Consider the following 18,193-nt stretch of genomic DNA (forward strand, 5'->3'; position numbering starts at 1 on the left):
TCTAATTCCATTTATGGATCACTTCCTACAAAACATCTCGGAGCAATCTAACATTAAAAACACCAGCAATTATAGATATAGATTACATATTTAAAAACAAATCAATTTTGTCACTAAAAACCATTTAAAATCCAGTACAGATGCAGCCTGGGATTTATTATTAAAAATAAAATAAAATCCTGAACCTTGTTTATTAAATATTGTGACAAAGCTTCACTTGTTGAATTCCTGTCTGTTCCACCACCATGAACGGCCCGGGAGAGCTCCCTGGGAAGAAGGGTTGATTGTTAACCACTCTGGGAATTATAGCTTTGTGAGGAGAACAGGGGTCTCCTAACAACTCGCAGCAACCTTAACAAACCCCATTTCCCCTAATTCTTTGTGGGAAGCCATGACTGTTTAAAGTGGCATCATAGTGCTTTGAATGCATGGTGCGAATGTGGCCACAACATGCCAAATGGCCTTGGCGGATGATCAGCCTGACCGTTCCCCGTTCCTTGACAAAAGCTGTGCCGCCCCTGCCCTGCAGCCTTTGGCAGGTGCTGTGATTGACAGCGACAGCTCCAGAGCTGGCGGGAGGCAGCAACGGTGTCGAGGTCGGCCATTATTCACCGCCACCCTGCCGAAAGCTCCCCATTGGCCTAATAATGAGACCTGCCATTAACGGCTCGTCCCCCCATGGCTGAGGCAGCTACAATGGCGGAGCCCTTGCTGGGCCAATGACTAAACTCAGGGCAGGACAGCTTGACCCCAGGACAGCTTCCAGAGCCCTGGGGTTCAACAGGCTGCTAGGAATGTGGGCCCAGAGCCAAAACCAGGAGGGTGGAAATGGCTTTGAGGAAACAGACACGTTCAAAGTCCTCATCCCAAACCAGCCTATGTGCAAAATGTTTAGCGTGGCCCAACTTGTCAAAAGTCTTGGCATCCCAGGCTGAATGGCTCTGGTCTTGTTCAGACCAGGGCTTTGTTTCTTTGGAAGGGCAGAAAGTTTTCATTTTGAAATGCTTAAGAACACTGAGGGCTGGAGCTCAGGTCCAAATCCCATTTTATTTTAATTGCAAAAGCAGAAAAACAAAAACTCCAGTTTATTTTAGATGTTGATATATAAACCTTTGTATGTAATGAATCTCTTGCCCACCTAGCAGTTAGAAAGCACGTTTGTGGACAAACGTCGGCTCCCTTGGCCTATAGAGTGAGATGAGCGCGCAACCCCAGAGTTGTCCGCAACTGGACTTAACTGTCAGGGGTCCTTTACCTTTTTATGTTTCACTTTGCACATTGTTGCAAAAAGTACAATTTATTTATTTATTGCAGTTATAGCTCACATTTTTTCCTCCAAGGAGCTCAAGGTGGCAAACATAGAATGGCTGTCGCTCTCCTCAATTAACCTCAACAACAACAACCCTGTGAAGTAGATTAGCTTCAGCGGCAGTGACTGGCCCAAGTTCACACACAGTGAGCTTCATGGCTGAGTAGGGATTTGAACCCTGGTCTCCTCACCACTATACCACACTGGCTCTTTCAGGGAGTTTGGTGTTAAAAATGAGGACCACGACTCCCATCATCCCTGGCCATTGGCCATGCTGGCTGAGGTTGATGGGAGCTAGAGTCCAGTGTCAACAGACGGGAGGGCCAGGAAGCTTGACTTAAAAAGCTCTGAAGGTGCAGCAAAATGAGAAACTGCACATATTTCTGCCCCATTGTTTCATCAACCAGCCTTTTGACTAAAAAACTCCATGAAAATAAATGTTACCTTACTTTACCTCAGAGCATTCCAAACTGTTTCTTGCGACACGTTAGTGTGTTGGCTGCAGCGTGTAGGTGTGTCACCCAAACACTTGCCACCCTCCTCCTGGGACTGGAAAGGGGTTAGTTTAACCTCTGGTTTGCTAGTAAAAATGAATTACTGCGTCGCGAAAGGCTGCCTCTCTAAAAAGTGTGTCCCCAACATGGAAAGTCTGGAAAGCTCTGCTTTCACCCTTGTATCACTCATCTCATGCCCAGACCCTTTCAACAGGAGCCAAGTGATTAGATATTAAGGTCAGCCCAGGAAAGGGCTGACCCTGCATTGCAGGGGGTTGGACTAGATGATCCTCAGGGTCCCTTCCACCCCAACAATTCTACAATTCTATTATGCTAAGTTTTCTACACTGGCTGGCAGCAGCTCTCCAGGGTTTCAGGCAAGGTTCTCTCCCATCCCTATCTGGAGATACCATTGGGGTTTGAACCTGGGACCTTCTGCATGCAAAGCAGATGTTCTACCACTGAGCTATGGCGCCTTTCCCTAAAAATAAAATAATATAGTAGTCTGCATAGTTGTGAAATGTAGAGGACACAGAAAGCTGTCATACACTGACTTGGACCAATGTTAGTCCACCTAGCTCAGTATTGTCTACACTGACTGGCAGCGACTCTCTGGGGTTTTAGATAGAGCTTCTTATGCCAGTCCTTTCTGGAGATGCAGAGGATTAAACCTGAGACCTTCTGCATGCCAAGCAGGTGCTCTACCATTAAGCTCTTGCCTCTTCCCTGCATTCTAATTTGGTGGGGATCCAAACATCTTCCTGTCCTCAACTCCAGGTCTTTAAAACTGGGTCGTTCTCTCTCTCTCTTTTTTTTTAAAGGAAGAAGCTGTTTTTCAAAACAGATTTTCTCCAGTCCCAAAATGAGATCATGATTGTAAATTAAAGTGTAATTAGCCTTTATGCTTTTATATTCATTAACTCTTCTCTGTTAATGATGCAGAGGCTGGAGTGTGAAAGCTGGGCATTATGAAACCACATCCAGGAAATAAAATAGTGATTTAGATAATGGCCAGAATGTATTGCTACTTGCACATAATTAAACAAATGCTCCATTTAAACTTGGAAACATGAATGAATGTTGATTAACCCCAACCCAATGAATCTGCATGCGATTTGGTTAAGTGGCTGCGTGGCTGGCAGGGAAGAAGCAGAAGGGAGAAGGGAAGGATCTGTCAAGCTACACCTGCGTTGGACAGGTGCAGCCTTGGGTTTGGGTGCAGTTGTGGGGAAGGAGCATAAGAATGTTAAGAAGAGCCTGAGACCAATGGCCCATCTAGTCCAGCATCATATTCTCACAGTGGTCGATCAGATGCCCCAATGGGCAGCCCACAATTGACTGGGCACAAGAGCTCTCACCCCACCTGTAATATCCAGCAACTGGCATTCAGACGCAGTACTGCCTCTGACTATGGAGGCAGAGTATAGTCGCCGTGACTAGTAGCCATTGGTAGCCTTGTCCTCCATGAATTTGTTTAATCCAGGGGCTGGCCACCTAAGGCCTGTGGGCCGGATGCGGCCCAATCACCACCTCAATCCGGCCCACGGACAGTCCGGGAATCAGCGTGTTTTTACATGAGTAGAATGTGCGCTTTTATTTAAAATGCATCTCTGGGTTATTTGTGGGGCACAGGAATTCGTTCATTCCCTCCCCCCACAAAAAAATATAGTCCAGCCCCCCACAAGGTCTGAGGGATGGTGGACTGGCCCACAGCTGAAAAAGGTTGCAGACCCCTGGTTTAATCCTCTTTAAAGGCCATCCAAATTGATGAACATTGTGGGAGGGAGTTCCATAGCTTAACTAAGTACTTTGTGAAGAATTCCTCCCCCCCAACTCTGAGTCTTCCAATACCATCATTGGATGTCCCCAAGTTCTAGTGCATCGTCTTAGAAACTTGTGCCCCTCTTACTTGTCTTTTCCACGAGTTAAAAAGTCCCAAATGCTGTAACCTTTCCTTGCAGGGGAGCTGCTCCAACCCCTTGAACATTTGGGTTGCCTTATATTGAACATCTTCCAACTTTACAATATCCTCTCCAATGTGAGGTGAACAGAACTGTGTGCAGCATTCCAGACACTGTATCTGAAATCCAGCAGTGGGTCAGGGCGGTGATCTTCAAAGACTACAGGCTGGGCTCAACCAGCCCAGCATGTGCTCTGACTTCGGTCACAGTGTCCCGTTACGCCAGAAGTGGTATAGTCATGCTGGCCACATGACCCAGAAAAGCTGTCTGCGGACAAATGCTGGCTCCCTCGGCCTGAAAACAGAGACAAGCACTGCATCCCATAGTCAGATTCGACTGGACTTAACCGTCCAGGGATCCTTTTACCTTTTTTTTGCTAGTGGAAGACATTAGTTGGAAGTGTTGGTACTGACCTTTAAAGCCCTAAACAGCCTCGGTCCAGTATATCTGAAGGAGTGTCTCCTCCCCCATCGTTCTGCCTGGACACTGAGGTCCAGCACCGAGGGCCTTCTGGCGGTTCCCTCACTGCGAGAAGCCAAGTTACAGGGAACCAGGCAGAGGGCCTTCTCGGTAGTGGCGCCCGCCCTGTGGAACGCCCCCCCATCAGATGTCAAAGCGATAAACAACTACCTGACATTCAGAAGACATCTGAAGGCAGCCCTGTTCAGGGAAGTTTTTAATATGTGACATTTTAGTGTATTTTTCATCTTTGTTGGAAGCCGCCCAGAGTGGCTGGGGAGACCCAGCCAGATGGACGGGGTACAAATAATAAATTATTCTTATTCTTACTCTTATTATTATTATTATTGCAATGGCTCCTGCTAGCTCAGTGAGACTTTTCCCACTCCCCCAGAGATGCTCTACTACTGAGCTATGGTCCCGTCTGCTATAAATAAGAAAGATTCTAGTCCTCGTTGTTTTGAAAAAAAGAGTGGATTTAAACAGGATTCTGCTTTAAACAGAGTGAGGCTGTTGGTGCTTCCAGTTCAATATTGTTCAGGCTCTCCAGAGTTTCAGATGGATAGGACATTCCCAGTCCTAACCACAGTGGCCTGGGATTGAATATGGGACCTTCTGCATGCAAAGCTACATCTCTCATAACAGTTAGGAATTTTTACATTCATTACATAAAGGTAAAGGTAAAGGGACCCCTGACCATTTGGTCCAGTCGTGGCCGACTCTGGGGTTGCAGCGCTCATCTCGCTTTATTGGCCGAGGGAGCCGGCATGCAGCTTCCGGGTCATGTGGCCAGCATGGCGAACCAGAGCAGTGCACGGAAACGCCATTTACCTTCCCGCCAGAGCGGTACCTATTTATCTACTTGCACTTTTTTGGTGTGCTTTCAAACTGCTAGGTTGGCAGGAGCTGGGACCGAGCAACAGGAGCTCATCCCGTCATGGGGATTCGAACCACCGACATTCTGATCAGCAAGCCCATGAGGCTCAGTGGTTTAGACCACAGTGCCACCCGCGTCCCCGAAACATACCTCTTGCTTAAAATCCACACATTTATGAATTTTGCAGCGCAGATTTTCATCCAAATCACACTTACAAGAAATGTGTGTGAGGGGAGCGGAGGCATCATAATGCTTATCTTAGTGAAAATACTATACCTGCTCTGAGATGCTTCAGGGAGTTTTGAAGAAAGTAGACTTGATATGAGGCCTAGTTTACCCCTGGAGCAGGAAACAGGCTGTTATATGAAAATTTGGGGTTGGCCTTTACAGCCCAACTCCTCGAAGGGACAATGTATCCCCTAAGTCCATTATTGTTCAGAGAAGAATTGGGTGGAAGCAGGAACCTGTAGAAGAAAAGCAAGGAAGATCTTTATTTTCTGTTGTAACAGCGTCCCCCCACCCACTACTTGCAAGGAAGTGAGGACGAAGTTGTGTGATAGCTTTTAAAGGCTTTAAAAATTGCCCAACCCCATAGCCAAAGACCACCAAAAAATTTGAGAGTGTGGCTTGTCTCTTGTTTGCCTATACATGATAATGCTTGCTAATTGCCTTATCCTGGCCAAGTCTTTCAAAATGGGAAATACTCTGGTTCTTGAAGCCATTGTCCCAGACCTGTGAGCACAGAACCTTGAAGGATTTTGCAAGTGAAAAGAAGAACTATTGGGAAAGGTTTTTCCAATATACTTTCTTCTACTGCAGAGGAAATATTTGGGGTCATTAAGAGAGTCAAGATGGCTTCGGAATTGCCCTCTGTACTAAAACAAAATGTATTTTTTTCAGGGAATATTTCCTAATTTTGAAGAGTGGAATATTGGTTTTCTGTGGAACGTGGCCTGCTATGTGTACGCACGTTAAAATTATTATAACAATCCCTTCCTCTGGGGCTATAATTTTAACTAAAATTGTTGTCCCACTATACAACCTGGTATCCACTCTTCCCAGATGTTGCAGCTGGATGGTTTTATGTAAACCTGAAGAGGGACTTGCATGACAGGTCTCTCAAGACTATTTACAAGTGAAGCAGTACACATAGGCAGACATGGGAGTCTGTAGAAGAAGAAGAAGAAGAGTTTGGATTTGATATCCCGCTTTATCACTACCCGAAGGAGTCTCAAAGCGGCTAACAATCTCCTTTCCCTTCCTCCCCCACAACAAACACTCTGTGAGGTGAGTGGGGCTGAGAGACTTCAGAGAAGTGTGACTGGCCCAAGGTCACCTAGCAGCTGCATGTGGAGGAGCGGGGAAGCGAACCTGGTTCCCCAGATTATGAGACTACCGCTCTTAACCACTACACCACACTGGCTCTGTAACATACAAATATAATGCATACAGTAATGGAGACAAGAATGAATAAAATTCCTTTGAAAATTCCTTTGAACTATTCCATCAGGCTAAAGCAGAGTGAGAAACAAAACCACGGGGTCTCCACAGCCAACAGATCAGCCTCTTTTGTCTCCTCTTCCCGAACCCATTCCATACCATCTGACTGTTACAAAAACTCAAAGTTTTTAGTGACTGAGCTCCTTCCCCCACTCCTTCCTCACCCCCTTTTCCTTTTGTGTCATGTAATTTTTATTGCAAGCCTGAGGACAGGGTGATCCTATCACTGATATTTGCAAGCCACTCTTGGAAACTTTTTCGGCTTTAGCTTTATGCAATGCAATGCAATACTTTGCAGAAGCCCCCTTTGGTTTGGGGTGCAGGGCTTACCGTCTGGTGGTCTCCATGTTTTCCCCAATGTAAGTTGACTCAAAATAACATTAAAAGAGCCCTGAAGCTAGGTCAGGCCCCAAAGTCTAGGTCTAGCCCAGAAGCCTGCTTTCAGAGTGGTCCACTAGATGCCTCTGGGGAGCTCAAAAGCAGGAGCTGAGCGTAAGGGAACTCTCTCTGCTTGTGGTTCCCAGCAACTGGTATTTAGAACCCATGAATTTGTCTGTTCTGCTATTAAAGCAATCCAAGGCTGAGTCCCCTGCATATTTTAAAGCACATTACTCCATGCAAAGAATCCTGTGTACTTTGTTGTGGGTGCTAGGAATTCAGCTCTGTGCTGGGTAAGCTACAGGTTCCAGGATTCTTTGCATGAAGTAACGTGCTTTAAATGTTTTCTGGCCATCACTGCCTCTTTTGTGAGTGGATTCCATGGTTTAACTATGTTCTTGTGTGAGGAGGGTACCTTCTTGTGCCCACTAGCACTCTGTGGCCTCTAGATGGCACGAGCGAGCTATTTTTAATCCTACTTTGAAGACGATGATTTCGAAAGGGGAGTCTTCTGCAGGGCACCAACCATAGGAAAAGAAAGCAATTTAGGGTTGCTATATTTCAAAAAGTGAAAACCCAGAAGTGAAAAAGTTGCTGAGCTTTTTATATATATATATATATATATATATATATATATATATATATATATTGGCCAAAATCTAGACTTCTGACATGGGATACCAGACGTACATTTGCTGACTTGGGAGAAGTGTATGCTTGTTCTAGAGCTGTGCTAGCCAGCAAGAGGTGAGACACACATGAGCAGCAAAAAGCGTGAGATTCCAAAAATGTCAGGCTCACTGAAACTTACTGGGACAATGTACGTGAATCACGAGACTTAGTTCTAATCTAGGTTGGGCTTGCACACTGCAGTAAGAGTTATTGGTCTACCACAAATGGGCAGTTTGTTCCTGGTAGGCTCCTTCCTGCAAACTGAGTGAAAGCAATCATCAGGATCCTTGTAGTGTCAGAAGTGGCTGCACCTGCTTTGCAAGCCAAAGCTCCCAGGTTTAGTCTCTGGCATCTCCAGCTAGGGCTGGGGAAGACCTGCTTTCTGAAACCCTGGACCGCTGCTGCCAGTCAGTGTGGACAATACTGAGCTTGGTGAAGCATTGTCCTGACATGAGTCAGGCAACTTTCTATACTCCTATTTAAAACTAGCTCTGTATTCAGGACCATATGGACTAGAACCTTACTCGCACAGCCTTGAGGGCTGAACATCTGAACTAAGGAACAAAACAAAGCACTAGCCTGAGATTCTCAAGAACACTGCATTCTGTAGCATTGAGCACTTGTGTCAAGCAAATGCCGCTGCACTCAAAGATGCTGAAGGCCAGTGGCGTAGCGTGGGGGGTGCAGGGGGGCCGGCCGCACCGGGCGCAACATCTAGGGGTTAGGGTTAGGGGACGCAAATCCACGGGTTAGGGGGCGCATATTACTTGCCTTGCCCCGGGTGCTGACAACCCACGCTACGCCACTGCTGAAGGCTATTGTTATTGTGTGTGCTATTGCTATCACAATGTGGCTATGTATTTGTGGCTTTATTGCTTTCCCCCTTTATTTGTGCACCTTTCTGAGAGCCCTTTTAGTTGCAAAGTGGAGTAAGAATATTTTAAGTCACTTTAAGTCATGAAAGTAAGTATTTATGCCTGCTTTGGAGGAGGTTGGACTAGACAGCCCTCTGGGACACTTCCATCTCTACAATTCCATAATTCTGTAAGTTAAGGATGATGCCAGTGAGTTAAGGCACAAACATGCAAGGCTGTTTGCACTCTCTAGAGACTGCATATACAGTGGTACCTCTGGTTGTGAACGGGATCCATTCCGGAGACCCGTTCGCAACATGAAAAGCCCGCAAGCTGAAGTGCCCTATCTGCGCAGGTGCGCGGCGCGATTTGGCGCTTGTAGGCACACCACAATTTAGCGCTTCTGCACATGTGCAAGTGGCGAAAGCCGGAAGTAACCCTTTCCAGCACTTCCGGGTTGCTGCGGGACGCAACCTGAAGCAAACGCAACACGAAGTATGACTGTACACCATACAAATAAAGCACACACACACACCTCTAAAGTTTGTTAATGGGTGCTGGGAACTGTAGTTCTACGAGGAGTGAACTGCAGTTCACAGGATTCTTTTGGGGTGCAGGGAAATGTGCTTTAAATGTATTGTGTGTACAATGCCTCCCACCCTCTCTGTCTCTGGCAGGAGTGTGCGCGGCCTTCCACTTCCCACAGCCGATGGCTCGAAGTGGCCGGCCAGCCATCTGCCTAGGTTGAATTTCAAAAGCTCAGCATTTGCGCCGGCCTCCGGAGACTCCACCGAATACATTTCGCAAGCGTGTGTCTCCTCTTGACTAATGTGCTCAGTCCAGCGATGGAAGGCTGGCCTGCTCCCCAGGGGGATCGTTCCCCAAACTTCCTGAACGCTGAGACACACTTTTCTCTCTCTCATAAAACTGAAACAATGCAAAAGTTGGGGGAAAAATGGCATCTACAGTAGGAACATAGGCAGCTGCCTTATATGGAGTCAGACTATTGGTCCATTTAGCTCAGTATTGTTGACATTGACTGGCAGCAGCTTTCCAGGGCCTCAGGCAGGAGTCACTCAGTCACAACCCTATCAGAAGATGCCATTTGGTATTGAACTTAGGGCCTCTGCATACAAAGCAGAGGTAGTCATGTCTATTATTTCTGGTGGGCCTACTCTGAGTAGGACCAGCACTGGCTAAAACTCATAAATACCACCATCCAGTGCTTTTTTCCTTTTAAAAATGTTTACGGGTACTCTGTTTTGACTCAAGAAAATCACCATTTTGTAGTTCAAATAGGGAAAAATAAATACAGAAAATGGACAAAAGTACAAAGATTCACAAAATGTTTAGGGGTATGCGTCCCCCTGCGTCCCCCCAGAATGAGGATGAGGATGAGGCATGGCATCCAGTGGTAGAGCTATTCTGAGCAGACCCATTGGAAACACTGAACATGGCTAACTTAGATACATTCATTTCAAGCGGTCTACTCTGAGTAGAACTTGGCTGGAGAGAACCCATGATCATATATATACAGTGGTACCTCAGGTTATATATGCTTCAGGTTACAGACGCTTCAGGTTACAGACTCCACTAACCCAGAAATAGTACCTCGGGTTAAGAACTTTGCTTCAGGAGGAGAACAGAAATCGTGCTCCGGTGGCGCAGCGGCAGCGGGAGGCCCCATTAGCTAAAATGGTACCTCGGGTTAAGAACAGTTTCAGGTTAAGAACAGACCTCCGGAATGAATTAAGTACGTAACCCGAGGTACCATTGTATATGTGTGTCTATGAAAGAACAAGTACCTGAGTTGCTCTCATGTTCTCTGCTGTAGGATGATTGTAGCATCCAGCCAGGTGGGGCAGGAGAAGGTCCACTGATCTGTGTCTTTGACCACCTCTTTGTGCCTGTAAATTGTGGTACTTAACTAGCCAGCCAAGGCCATTATAAACTGGGCTGACCAGTTCAGCAGCCTTTTCTACTAGATTCATCTAAACCTCACTGGACTTGGACCCACAGGTATAATCTAGACTGCTCTCCACAATCCATAACAATATATTTTGGTAAGTTGTTTGTTCACCATGTGTTTGGATACTTCTTACGATATCGTTACCAAATTTTGCATGAAGGTTCCTGACGGAGTTTTTCTACCATGTTTGGACACGGTTTTGAATCAAAATGCCAGACTTAAGCTTTCAAAATTTCACGGTTCTTTAACTGCAGATTTCAAAACTGCAGCTTGATTAACTGATTGCAGTGATTTTTTGGGGTTTCTTTGAATTCCGGAGCAATGACAGGTATGAGGCAGCTAGTAACACATACATACATGCACACATACATGATACATGCATTCATAAGTGGTGCAGAAAATAAACTTTGCACATGTAGGGGACGCTTATTATTTGGATGGGTGCCTTGACCGTCTGAGCAGGTTCAGGTGCAAAGCTCTAGTGAACAGCACTGGCTCACAAATTTACACCTCAAGCACGTCCTCTTGAGTCCTGTGTTTTGCCCATGTCTCCATATTGATGTGTGAGAGGTTCTCCTCATCCCCTGGAAGAACCTCTAGACAGTTTGTCATCTGGCCTGTCACTCGGTGACGAGGCTGTGTCTCGCTAATGAACACATCAAGCCGCCTGAGTGTTTGTGCTGCCTAATTGAAAGAGCTCACAATTGGGAATTTTTAAAAAAATGTGGCTTAGATGACAACACTTGGGTCGAAGGGGGAGAGCGGTGCCCTCTGCAAGCGAGATAAATTATAAATAAAATGACCATGTGTAGCACTGTGACTTTTAATCAATTTGTTGATTAGATTCATGATTTAAAAACAAAACAAAGCAAAAACAAACCCTTTAATTGACTAAAAATATGTCTCCAATTAGATCAGACAGAACTGTAGTTGGTTACGGGTTCCAGATGTTGTTAGGAGACCTTTATTCCCCTCCCAGATCTACAGTTCCCAGGGTGCTTTAACTATAAATCCCTCTTCTCAGAGAACTCTGAGAATTGTAGCTCTGTGTGGGGAAATGATGGTTGTCTGACACCGCTCAGCACCCTTAACAAACTACAGTTCCCAGGATATTCTGGGGGAAGCCATGACTATTTAAAGTGGTATGATACTGCTTTAAATGTACTGTACAGCTAGGGCTCCAGTTTGCATTCTATAGGTTGCGGGGACCCCATGCTCATGGTTCTTTTGGAAATAATTTCCCTCCCACAAAAGCTGCTTCTAATGCACTTGGGAAGAAGGGGAGAGTATAAAAGAGCCTTGAGTTCAGCCAGTGCTGGCTGGGGCTGATGGGATTTCTAGTCCAAAATTTCTAGAAGGTGCTAGGTTGGTGAAGGCTGGTGAGGCATTTCAAATTGTGGCCTCCTTGGGAGTCCTTATCACTGGGCAAGTTTCCATAAGTCATTTCCTTGTTCCATGCACCATGTATGGAGAATACAAACCAGCCATGATTCTCCCTACAACCTCATGTGTGGCCTACCACGTCCCATATTGCAGTGGGATGTTTTAGGCCACAGCCACATTTAAAGCACCTATGATAGCACTTCAAACAGTCATGGAGAATTCTTGGAGAGTCGTTCATTAAGGGCAGTGAGCTGTTAGGAGATCCAGATTCCTGTCCCAGGGCTAAAAGTAATCCGCAGAGTTCCCTGGGAAGAGGGATCAATTGTTAAACCACTCTGGGAATGGGATCTGAGTGAGGTGAACAGGGGCCTCCAATCAACACTCAGTGCTTTAACAAACAGCAGCTCCCAGAATCCTTTGGCGGAAGCCATGACTGTTTAAAGTGGCACCGTAGTGCTTTAAATGTATGGAATGACTGTGGACTTAAACTCACTGCAGTTGATCCCCTGCTGGTTCTCCCCCTCTCCCTCACTCTCGCTCCACCCTCAAACGCCTCCCACCCCCATCTATGTGCTGGGCCAAGCTGAGGACAGCTTCAAAGACGTTAACCAGCTTTTCAATTTTTCATCACTGCTCATGGTAACCATACCTTCAACTTGCTGCCTCCCTCAGGCTAACCCACCCAGCCTGCTGTCCGTTCTTTGGAATATTAATAATTCCTGCGCCAGTCTGCTCAGCGCGGCCCCTTCCCATTGGCTGACACCGGGCAGAGCAGCCGTTGGGTTCATTAGAAGTCCTGATGATCACAAGCCAGGCAGAAAACCACCTGCACCGCCAGCCTGTCAGCAAGGAGAGTGAAGGCAACACAGACCAGCTGCTTGCGGAGCCTCGAGAAAGTAACATATTTTTGCTCCTTGTCCATCGGAACTACACACTGGGTCTATGACGCTGTGTCTTCTTCTTTAGTTTGTTGGCCAGGAATGTTAGTACTGTGTTACAGACTGCACACATACACCATACATTTAAAACACAAGCTCCACTTCCCAAGATTCCTGGAAACTGTAGTTTTTAAGGGTGCTGGAAAACTACAGTTCCCAGTATTTTTTTGGGGGTGTGATAATGTGCTTTAAATGTATGATGAGTTCGCAAGCGCAGCAGGGCTGCGTTAATCATGGCAGACTGCCTGATTTCCATTGGAGCGATCAATGTGAGGTTGGTTAGACTGAGAGACAGTAACTGTCCCAGAGTCACACCCAGCATAGTTTCATGGTGGGGTGAGCATTTGAATCCCGGTCTCCCAAATCACAGCGCAGCACTCTAACCACTACAACACACTGGCTCCCGACTTTACAATATCTTTTTTTTTAAAGATGAGGGTGACCAGACCTGCATGCGGTATTCCAAGTGTGGTTGCTCATCAGATTTACTAACAGGTGTTTCAATATTGGCATTTATATTTTTGATCCTTCTCCTAACGATCCTTAGTGTGGAATTTACTTCCCCCCTGCACAGCCGTCATGCAAACTGTGTCAACATCTTTCAACTTTTTTCTATGGGAGAAATCAAGGGATGAAACTCTCAGGCCATAAAAATTGGCAGAATTACAATTTTCCTTTAATTTGTGTGTGCTTCCGCATGCCTTCCCCCCCCCCCCGCCCCGGTTCTTCTTTTCCATCCTCATATTTGCTAACTTCATTGTGCAGTTATTCAGGGAAGACTGCCTCACCACGATGTTCTGCATATTGTGATTGTAAGCTGGATTGATTCCTTACTGCCTATGTAAAAATTTCTCTGTAGTGTTACGATCTTCCTGAGAGGGCTATAAAATATAATGCGGAAAAAAATGTTTAATAAAATGTAGAGCATCAAAAAAAACAGTGCCTGAATTATGCAAGGAGAGGTTGAAGGGATTCCCATAGCTAACAGGGGTAAACAGAGTCACGCTCACTCCCTGTGCTGCCTGAGGCTGGGCTTCTGTTTGGGACAAGTGCCAACTGGGCAAGGTGTTGGGGAGGACCTCTAAGAAGAAGCTGGTGGCAGGTGCCCAGTGGAACTTGTAAGGCAGAAAACAGGGACCACCACAATAGTGGGAGCCAGAGCCAATAACAGGTGGAGCTGGATGTAGGTAAGCCACACTGCTGAGTCAGTGCAGCATAGTGGTTAGAGCATGGGTAGGCAAACTAAGGCCCGGGGGCCAGATCCGGCCCAATCGCCTTCTAAATCTGGCTTGTGGATGATCCAGGAATCAGTGTGTTTTTACATGAGTAGAATGTGTGCTTTTATTTAAAATGCACCTCTCGCTTATTTGTGGGGCATAGGAATTCGTTCATCCCCCCCCACCAATATAGTCCGGCCCCCCACAAGGTCTGAGTGGACCGGCCCCCTGCTGAAGAAGTTTGCTGACCCCTGGGTTAGAGCATTGGTCTAAGATCTGGGAGGACAGGGTTCAAATTCCCTCTCAGCCATGAAGCCTACTGGCCGTTTCTGAGCCAGTGCCTCTCTGTCTGACCGCAGGGTTGTTTGGGGCATTAAACGAGAGGAGAAGAATCATGTATGCTGCTTCAAGCTCCTTGGAGAAAAAGGTGGGGTTTAAATGTAATTAATCAATAAGAGTATGAATAAAAGAAGGCAGGCAGGTCAGGGTCTGGAGGAAGGCAGGCCGAGGTTTGTGGGGCAGTGCCCCATTTGCCCTAGCAGATCACAGGCTGCTCACAGGCTTACAGAGGCACCCAAAACAGGCCATTGTTGCCTAGCCTCAGAGCTATCACTCAAATCCTAACGCCGGGCTAGGGGATGTGTTGCTGAACTCCAAGTCCCATCATTCCTGACCACTAGCCCTGCTGGCTGGAGCTGATGGGAGTTGGAATCCTACTCCAGTAGATGCCAAGAAGACAACAGAGGCTGTGCCAGTCTAATATTTAAGGAGAAGGCATTGCAAGGGGCAGACACCACAACACTAAAATCCAATATTGTGTCAAATGGACTTCCTGGTAAGAAGTGCAGGAGCTGAGACAACCTTTCAGGCATGCTGGTCCCAAGCTGTATAGGGTTTTCTCTACTAGAACTAGCATCTTGAACTCAGCCTATTAGCTAACTGGCAGCCAGAGAGAAACCATTTCTCATTGAAATGCAAGCAAAACCCAATGTTTCCCTGAATCCCTTCCATCCTCCCCGCTCCCAGCCCCCAGCTTTGTACTGTACGCATCCTCTTTGACCTGGAAAAGACCAGCCTGACTCCAGCAACGGTGGCAGCGAAAGGGAGCAAGCCGGCAAATAGGACATGACAGCATATCACAGGCCGATATGGTAACCAGCTGTCTCAAGTTCATGGGCCAGTCGGAGCACTTGGGAAGGAGAGAGGAGCACCCACCTGAGGCCAGGCGTCTGCAGGGGAAGGGGATGGTGAGAGAGAGAGAGAGAGAGAGAGAGAGAGAGAGAGAGAGAGAGAGGATGTTACTGACATGTGGGTCCTACCTCCCCCTTTCCGTGAATCCCTGGACGTCATGTATTGCTTGGACATGCTGCAAAACTTGCAAGCTAGGAACATAGAAAGCTGCCTTATACTGAGTCACTTCATTGGTCTATTTAGCTCAGTATTGTTTGCACTGACTGGCAGCAGCTCTCCAGCATTTCAGACAGGAGTGCCTCCTGGCTCTACCCTGGCAATCCCCAGCTGGGATAAGACTCCTTGTCTGCAACCCTGGAGAACCACTGCCAGTCTGTGTCTCAGTGTGAGGCAGCTTCCTATGTCACTATTTCAACCAGCCCTTGATTTAGAAACATAAGGACTACAGCCTTACTTTGTTTTTACAGGAAATGCCACAACTCAGTGGTAGAACACCTGCTGTGAACATAGAAGGGTCCAGGTTCAATCCCCAGCATTTCTTATGTTCTAATTTTGAATCAGCCCTTTATTTAGAATCATGAGGACTGGAAACTTACTTTGTTTTTGTGGGAAATGCCATAGCTCAGCAGAAGAGCTCCTGTGTTGCATGTAGAAGGTCCCAGCCTCAGTCCCTGGCATCTCCACATAGGGCTGGGCAAGGCTCCCTGTCTGAAACCCTAGAGAGCTGCTGCCAGCCTGTGTGGACAACACTGAAGTAGATGGAGCAAGGGTGTGACTCTGGATAAGCTTCCCAGATTCCTATTTAAAACCAGCTCTTTATTCAGGGCAGTGAGGACTAAAATCTTACTTTATCTCTAGGGGAACAGCCATAGCTGACTGGCTCAGCACATGCTCTTCATGAGGAAGGCCCCAGCCTCAACCCCCAGCATCCCCACGTAGGGCTCAGAATGTCTCCTTCCTGAAACCCTGGAGAGCCAATCAGGTTAGACGGTACTGAACCAGATGGACCAATGGTCTGGCTTGGTATAAGGCAGTGTTAGAAGCATGAGGACTGGAATCTTACTTTATTCTAAACAAGGAATACTCAGTGACAGCGCTCCTATGCTCTAAGTTCCTGTGCTCTTGCATCTTGCAAGAGGCACACATGCAACAACCAAAGGACCTATCTGCAGGCATCAGGACGATGCCAGCCCTCTCTTGCATAACTACCCTTGGCTCCCGTCCATCGCTTCCAGGCCAGCAGCCTGAGCCAGCCGAAAACGGACTCTAACGAAGCCACGTCTGTTTCTTGCACAAAGCGCCGTCCCCGGCAGACACATCGCCATAAAAACCCAGCCGTGCCGGCTTGTTCAACCTGCTCGTGTCCCCGGCTCTGAGGCAATCACCAAGCTGCTTAGCTGCCCTGTAAATGGTACCGTACAAGCCATAACACCGGCTGTCGGTTCTCAGCAATGGCCTGGACCCATCTAGAGAGCACTTGCCTCTTAAACTCTTGGCCTTGTAATGGCATTGGAAATTTGCATCCTGAGCTAGCTGGGGGGAAGAGGCAGGGCTGGAGATGAGGGGAAGACATTGACAGTGAAATTATTATTATTATTATTATTATTATTATTATTATTATTTTATTATACTTCAAATCACGCAATAATGAGAAAAGCGATATATACAACAGATGGAGGAAAGAGTACAAATTTTACCCCAAGATGGAAGGGCGTGAGGTCGAGATCTTACCAAGGGCATCCCCAGGGAGAGGTGGGAGAGAACCTTGCCAGAATCCCTGGATTTAGTGTAGACAGGGCTGAGCTAGATGGACTCATGGGCTGACTCTGCATAAGGCAGCTTCCTAAGCTCCAAAAAGAGAAAGTCTGCCTGCAATGAAACAAAGAAAAAGACAAGCCTTGCGGCACCCAGATATTCTGTTTCTGACATGTAGGACTGCACGTCCAAAATATATTAATGTATTTTGTGCATATGAAATAAAGTTCCACCAAAAAGCCCTGAATGACTGTGGTTTCTTGTTCCCTATTTGACAAAAACTGCAGAGCAAAGACTTCAGCTTCTTTGGGCCACAGAACAGAAGAGGGTAGGAACACAGGGAACAGCCTTCTACTAAATCAGTCCATTGGTCCAGCTAGTTCTGTAATGTTTACACTGACTGGTAGCAGCTCTCCAGGGTATTAAGCAGATTTTTCAGCCATGCTCACAGGTGATGTTGTGCTCACCAGTCCCACATTATGTCTTAAGCCATACTCAGGCTGTTTGTAAGTTGCGCATTATGCAAATGCTCAAGTCTCCCACTTTTTCAGATCCAGGACTCTTATACTAATCTCATCCCAAAGCATGGAAACTACATAAAATAAAATAAAAATTAACCACATGTAAACATAAGAAGAGCACTGCTGGATCAGGCCAATGTCCCATCTAGTCCAGCATCCCGTTCTCACTGTGACCAACCAATGCCTGTAGGATAGCCCTTTCCTCTGTAAATCTGTCTAATCCTCTTTTAACACCATCTAGGTTGGCCACCACTGCCTCTTACTGACTAATCCAGCATTCAGGTTTATCTCTCTCAAATAACCCTTGGTACTGGAGAGGGTTAAGGATGCTGAGAACTGCAGCTCAGCACGGGGTAAATTGCAGTGCCCAAGATTCTTTGGGGGTGGGTGGGGAGAGGAGTGATTTAAATTTGCTTTAAGTGAATGCTATGCGGGTGGCGCTGTGGTCTAAACCACAGAGCCTAGGACTTCCCGATCAGAAGGTTGGCGGTTCAAATCCCCGCAATGGGGTGAGCTCCCATTGCTCGGTCCCTGCTCCTGCCAACCTAGCAGTTCGAAAGCACGTCAAAGTGCAAGTAGATAAACAGGTACCACTCCGGCGGGAAGGTAATCGGCGTTTCCGTGCGCTGCTTTGGTTCGCCAGAAGCGGCTTTGTCATGCTGGCCACATGACCCGAAGGCTGTACGCTGGCTCCCTCAGCCAGTAAAGCGAGATG

Source organism: Podarcis filfolensis (assembly GCF_964270895.1).
Source record: "Podarcis filfolensis genome assembly, chromosome: Z".
NCBI classification, from domain to species: domain Eukaryota; kingdom Metazoa; phylum Chordata; class Lepidosauria; order Squamata; family Lacertidae; genus Podarcis; species Podarcis filfolensis.